We start from the raw sequence: 7682 nt of genomic DNA, 5'->3' as shown, positions 1-7682 counted from the left end.
GCTATAATGGAAGAGGCACAGTTAAAAGGATATACTCTGGATACCTGCTTTCATTACACCATCGGAACACGTTGCTTTCAGTAATGGCGTGAAGCAGGTATCTGTGGTTTCCTGGCCTTCCGCCTCCAACTACGGCCGGGGTTGTGATTTTAAAAGGCACAGTAAAACTGCAGTGACAAGTGGTGTCGTGGAAACCTTTTGTTCCAACCCACTGTCGTCCAGATTAGAAAAGAAAACAGGAGCAAAACTGAGTGATCTGCAGATCAATGGGGAAGTCGTAAGACGATAATATTTTTGATTGCCCATTTTGGTAGAAATGCTTAATGGGCTTCTCCCTCCGATCAACAGGACATAGTTCAAATACAAACAAGTCACGGAGCAAGATCTAAGCCTTGGTTTTGTTGGTTACTGGCACATAAATGGAGAGTATGCGCTTGAAGGCTTTTTAATGTGATTTAATCCCTAATATGTTCTGCAAGACCTTCGCTGTCTGCAGACTCTTTTCCAGTATCTGTTGTGCCAATGATGCAACAAGGCAACACTTGTTAAGCCCAGCATCACTGAATGCCTTTGGGCAAGCTGCTAGAGGTCCATTGCCATTTAAATTTCCTACAGTTCTCCCAGTGACATGACAATGCTGAGTGACATGGACATGCTGAGCAGGGCCATCCTGTCCATGTCACAGGAGCATGACGGTCAGTAATTACACAGCTAACTCTTTGTTAGCAAAATCACAATCCCAACAGATTTGGTTTAGTGATCATCACAGACTTGGCTGAGGCCTAATAAGCAGTTCATTTCTGGTGGTCTTAGTCCATGAAAATCAGTTGCCAAGACTGAAAGTCCCCACTTCCTCACAGCTGCCTAAGTCCTCTACTCTCCAGGGCTTTTTCCAAGCAATCAGAGATTGGGCCTGCATGCAGCTAACCTCTCCCCCACCCTTTACATGCCTCTTCTGGTTCTGGGAGAAGCGTTTCCTGAGGTACTTCTAGCAGTATAACAGACATAGGGGTCACCACACCCTTCTTAACTGGTTTGGGATTCTTCTCTTCCTAGAAGAATATTCCCCTCCTGACTGAAATGGGACCCAACCCACAGCTCTACTTCTCACTCAAACTCAGCCCTCCAGTTAACCTCTTCCTGAATACTCTCACAAGACACTAAAAACTGTCTTCCTATCTAAGCTAAGAGACTCCTTTCCCTATGTTATGTACTGAAGTTCTCACCCTGGGCCAGCAGGGGGATACTGTAGATAGTTATGCAAATAAGGGATCGAAAGTGACGTTCAGTGATTGGATAGTTTTAGAAAATTGTCACAGTTACGTTGTACTGGAGCTCTATATAAGCAGGCTGACTGAACCCTTCAGTTCAGTTCTGTCCTGTCCTGTGAATAAACAAGAGCTGTTTGAAGAATCGCTGTGTCGTCTGATATGTTCACCCACAACTTAACACCCTAGTTTTAGATACCCTCAGAGTGGATGCTATACACACAGATCAGAACCAATGGTCTCTCTTCCCCCCAACCCTCCCTCCTCAAAGCTTTCTTAAACCATCTCTTCAACTATCTCCCCAAAACTATCTCCTAAACCAGGTTTCCCCAACCTTCAGCCTTCCAGATGTTGTGGACTACAATTTCCATCATCCCTGACCACTGGTCCTGTTAGCTAGGGATCATGGGAGTTATAGGCCAAAGCATCTGGAGGGCCACAGGTTGGGGATGCCTGTCCTAAACCATCTGAATGCTCTTTTAGAAACTGCTCCTTTTATCCCTCCCCCAAAGTGCTGTCTCCACCCCTCTCTGGCTTGGTAGCCAATCAGAGAGCAGCTCCAGCACTTTGGTGGAATTCCAAGGTACTGCATCACCAGACTCTGGTCCATCACAGCATCACTCAGCAGGTAGAGGCCAGAGGCAGTCAGCTGGGCAGAGGGTTTATCTCCACCCAAGTCAACCCCAGCCCAGCCTGACCTGGCACAGAGTGGGTTTGGATTGCACCCTTAGCCTCTCTCTCTCTTTCTTGCTTGCAGGTTTGGTATCAGAGCTGCTGATTGAGGAAGTTGAAAGGAAGATTTTCCAGTCCCCTTTAATAACCTTATTCAGGAAATCAGCCAGAATTTCCCTTTCAATCAAGGCAATAGACTTGTCGGGATAATATATTGTGCACGTGAATTCCTTTGGCTGAGTAAAGCTGCATGAAGAAGCTGCTCTAATTTGCACTGTTTCTGTTGCCCTTTGATTTGGAGTGACCATGCTCTCCAAGGCGAGAGTCAAAGGAAGGGGATGATGGGGGGAAGAGAGGGAAGCTGATTAGTTTTCACTGTGCCTTTTATGCATCTGAATACCTTAATCAAGTCCCTTCTAACTTTTCTTCAGTTGGGTTTTGCTGTCTCTCAACATGCTTTATGTGACATGAATAAAGTACAAATTGCAACACAATCTTGGCACTTATGCATTCTCTTTTTTTTCTCCCCCTGGGGGAAAAAAATACAAATAAAATCATCCCCTTCGCCTTCACTTGCATTCCTTTTGTGTTTGTTTTCAGCACTGATTCCCGTGATTGTGTTTACTGGCATTGAATGTCGAAGCGAAAAAGCGGAGGAATATTCTCAGAAAGCAAATGGGAATTTGTTAATGTAAGTATTCGTGAGGGGCTGGAGAGAACCCAACAGCAACCTTGACTCTTGCATTTCCATCCACTCATCGAATCATGGACAAGGAACTATGCGCATAACCTTGCAAATCAGAAAAAAGCAGCTTGAGCTTCTTCAATCAAACCTGTAAAGATTGCAGATATACAATACAGCTCGTTCCATCTAGTGGGGCTTCCTGGGGTAATAGGTACTTCTGCCTCTTGTACTTAAGACCTGGCATGTGACTCAGTATATCTGATTTATTTCTTTAACATATACTGTGCCACCCCATCTGAATCCTGTCAAGATGGAGGCATAGTGGGTGGGTCTCAAGCCTGGATAACTAGTCAATTACCTGCTTTGGGTATACTTCTTCTGAAAGGGCTGATTCATAATCTGGGGGTGTTCCTGAATCAATTTTTTGGCACTAGAGGCCCAGATGACTTCAGTGGCTAGGAATGTCTTCAGCTTCCAGACAATGATAGTCTGACCACTGTTGCCCATTCACTGGTAACAATTTTAATAATCCTCATGCATTTGTCGTAACAGTTTATTCTATCATGTAGTTTGCCACCCTTCACAAAGCATCTTCCAGAAGCCCCTTGAGGCTTTGTAACCTCTTGTGTCACATGATGCTGGAGAGAAGCAGAAAGAAAGAAAGAAAGAAAGAAAGAAAGAAAGAAAGAAAGAAAGAAAGAAAGAATTCTGCATTTATGCCATAATCTTGCGGGTGCATGAAATGCGCCCAGAGCGATGGTATTCTTAATGTGCGCTTATGCTAATCTGCCAAACCATCAGTATATGTTGTTTTATAAATAGTTACCTTTGAAATGGAGCATTGTTTAAAGCCAGATGGTTGGCTTGAAGATTCATTCTTCATTTTTTGCTTCTGTGGTGAATATGCAGATTTGCAAGTTGCTTTCTGTTTTCCCACAGCTCCATCTAATATTTACATTCAGATAATGCTGATAAGGGGGCTGGAGAGGCCAGACGTTAAAGAGAAAAGAAAAGAATGTAATATAGGGCATAGTGTTTGCTTCAGAAGTGAGCGTGTGAGGCAATAAAGGTGTACTAATGGGGTGTTAATCTTGTGTTCCTCCCTCCCTCTACTTTTCCTGTTACATGAAAGCCACATTGATTAGAATAGGGGTGAAATGAACATAAGTATGATAAATGATAACTTTCTCATGGGAGTAAATACATGAGAGAGAGAGTGAGAGAGCGGTTTGCTAATCAAGCCGGGCAGAGAGGGTGAACATACTCTGAGAACACCCATCTGGAAACGAGTCTAGATTCAAAAACAGTTGGCTGGAGTTGCTACTGTAAATGGAAAACAAAGAGTACCACAATATGAGCTGGTTGGATCGCAGGAGCAGAAGGAGCTTCAGAGACCATGGTTTGTTTTTATTTATTTTTCAAATGATGGCACAAATGGACTAGGAATGGTGGTCGAATCTTACATCCCGCCTTATTTCCAGAAATGGAACTCAAGGCGGCTAACGAAACAGCAGTCATGCAACAATTGAAAACAGTGAATTGCACTTTGTTCCAAAGGACAACAGAAGCCATAAAACCCGGGTGTTAACATGTTAAACCAACGACGACAGCAGTTAAAATGTACATGGAATGGGGTTTGAAGAGCCAAGTTTCTCCCAACTGTCTTAAATGAGGGAGTGGGCACAACGACAGCAAATGCTAGGCTTCTCGGGGTTGAGGGATCTGGAATAGTGCCTCATGAGGAGAAGGGGAGAAGAGGCTGACTGGGGCAGGCCAAAAGTCCATCTAGTTCTCACAGTGGCCAACCAGGTACCTATAGGAAGACCACAAGAGGAATCTGAGTACAACAGGAATGATACCCAGCAACTGGTGCACAGAGGCACACTGCCTTCAGCAGTGGAGAAAGAAGATAGCTGCCTAGTAGCCACTGAGAGCTTTTTCTTCAGAAATTGGTCTAATCCTCTTTTAAAGCCATCCAGTACAGCGGACACCAGAATGGTTGAAGCATGCACTGTGTGAGGAAGCTTTTCATTTTGTTTGTCGCAAATATCCCAACATTCAGCTTCACTGGATGGTCCCCAGATTCTAGTACTATGAGATGTGGCCGTTTCCATTTCAAGAACAAGCTCTTGTTTTCAGAAAACAAGCATTTTTAGTTGTTTTTTTAAAAATAGTCGCAGCGGAGACCCTGCTTCCTGGCTCTACCTGGCTTTCTTGGCTCTGCCCACCCAAGATCCCCCCTGCCTTACAATGGAGTTTTGATGGTCATCATCACACTTACTGTGAAACTATGGTTCTAGGGAGAGAAAATGCCCTTTAGATACCATGATCATAACTGGCAGATGAAAAATTGGAAGTCCTTTTTATTTTTCTTTATTATTCATTTCCCCCTTTTCTTTTTCTGTTCTCTTTCCTCCTCTTGCTTCCTGCTTCCTGCTTCCTTCCCCCTTCCCCCTTCTTTCTTCGTCAGCTTCCTCCACCTGGGCACAAGGATTGTACACTCATGTAGGTAGTAAAGGGACCCTGGGGAGAAGTCCACCCCTCTTACTTCACCTTGCCATCCTACAGGGTGGAACTGCAGTCTAAACCACTGAGCCTCTTGGGCTTGCTGATTGGAAGGTTGGCGGTTTGAATCTGTGTGACGGGGTGAACTCCTAGCAGTTTGAAAGCATGCCAGTGCAAATAGATAAATAGGTACCGCTGCGACGGGAAGGTAAACAGCATTTCCATGTGCTCTGGCTTCCGTCACGGTGTCTCATTGCACCAGAAGTGATTTAGTCATGCTGGCCACTTGACCTGGAAAGCTGTCTGTGGACAAATGCTGGCTCCCTCAGTCTGAAAGTGAAATGAGCGCCACAACCCCAAAGTTGCCTTTGACTGCACTTAACTGCCCAGGGGGACTTTACCTTTAAGCTCACTGGATGACCTTGGGCCAATCATTCTATCATCAATCTATATTTATCTATCATCTATCTATCATCTATCTATCATCTATCTATCTATCTATCTATCTATCTATCTATCTATCATCTATCTATCTATCATCTATCTACATCTATCTATCATCTATCTATATCTATCTATCTATCATCTATCATCTATCATCTATCAATCATCTTTCATCTATCATCTATCTATCTATCTATCTATCTATCTATCTATCTATCTATCTATCATCATCTATCTATCTATCATCTATCTATCTATCTATCTATCTATCTATCATCTATCTATCTATCTATCTATCTATCTATCTATCTATCTATCATCTATCTATCATCTATTTATCCTCTATTTGGGACGTGGGTGGCGCTGTGAGTTAAACCACAGAGCCTAGGACTTGCAAATCAGAAGGTCAGCAGTTCAAATCCCCGCGATGGGGTGAGCTCCCGTTGCTCGGTCCCTGCTCCTGTCAACCTAGCAGTTTGAAAGCATGTCAAAGTGCAAGTAGATAAATAGGTACCGCTGTGGCGGGAAGGTAAACGGCGTTTCCGTGCACTGCTCTGGTTCACCAGAAGCTGCTTAGTCATGCTGGCCACATGACCCGGAAGCTGTACGCTGGCTCTCTTGGCCAATAAAGCAAGATGAGCGCTGCAACCCCAGAGTCGGTCATGACTGGACCTAATGGTCAGGGGTCCCTTTACCCTTTACCTTACCCTGCCTTTCCACTCCAGAACCAAGTGCCCAAGGTGGCTAAAGAATAACCTTCACTGTTTCTGGTTAAACTCTGTTTCACGCTCGTGCCTTTATTTATGTATTTATAAATCTAATGGTTTTAATTTTCACTTGTAAATCATCCAGGGAACTTTTATTGCTGGGTAGCATATAAATATTGTCAATGCAATGAAACCGAGATCGGAATGCCAGTGTTCACCATCCTAAGTCCTGTGGAATGTCCTTAAGAACAAGAATACAGATCACCATTACTCCGTACATGCTCCCAAGCACAGAGATCCATTACACCTAAATATTGTGACACTGTCTTCAGGCTTTGTGTATTACAGCCAGGGAGAGCATCTGTCCTGTGCCTGGTGATCACATCATGCCGTAAGATACTTAGTCAAAGGGAGTGCAATCTGGCAGCTCACAGCTCCACATTAGAGTAGTTTATATGATAGCAGTCAAAGTCAATTGGTGTATTGTTTGACCTCTCCTGCTCGCCAAAGCAATATGGTGCCATCTGCGCATCTTGTATTCACATCATATTATGCATTAATATGGCTTTTTCGATGCACAGTTTGCTTTGTGCTTTGGTGTATAAATATTTTAATATTTGCATTCGTTTGGATCGTATCCCCCAAAGTATACTCGGAAAAATAAAACCACTAGGATGCTACATACCTTCATTCTGTAAAGCAGAGCAGCAGACTTAAGTCTTTATTTCTTCACTCTATTAAGAAACAACAGCAGCCTCTGAGAAGGTGGGTTTAGCTTCCTGGTAAGATTGCTGATGGCTCAGGTTTAGCAAAGTTTAATTTTACTTCTCTTGCAGCAGATGTCTTGCAAGGAGCTGGGCTTGTTCAGGTTTCCCAAAGCTCTTGCCAATGAGCATACACTAGAACTATCATCTTGCAATGGGCTTCGCTTTAGATGTAGGAGCCGCAGCTCTCAAACTAGGTTTGTTTCATTTCCAATAACATTATTTAGGTTCTAAAGTTTGAGAAGTCCCAGCGGTGGAATAGGGCTTTAGTACTGTAGCAGAACAAGCTAAGGCAAACCCTGGTTCTTAAAATTGCCACTGGTCTTTAAACTGATCATCAGGGTACCAGTTGTGGATAAGAAGGAGGGTACCAATACTGAGCAGTGACGAAGCCTCGTGGAAGGCATCTTCCATATGCTCCAAAAGTTTGCCAGGGACATGCCATATTTTTGGTGCCTATCTGTGTCCCTAGCTTGCTCCTGGGTTGATAGATAGAGGTGCCTTTTAAAAAGCCTTTCAGCATGTGCACACCAAGGGCGATATTTGCTGCGGAACCTGGACATAGCCAGCACATCTGCAGCTGTGGCAGGATCTGTCCGCTCTAGGAAAGGTTACAGCTGGCACAACAGCCAAAGCT

This window comes from Podarcis cretensis, assembly GCF_951804945.1.
Source record: "Podarcis cretensis genome assembly, chromosome: 10".
NCBI classification, from domain to species: Eukaryota; Metazoa; Chordata; class Lepidosauria; order Squamata; family Lacertidae; genus Podarcis; species Podarcis cretensis.
The sequence above is the reverse complement of the archived record's forward strand: the minus strand, read 5'-3'. Positions refer to the sequence as shown.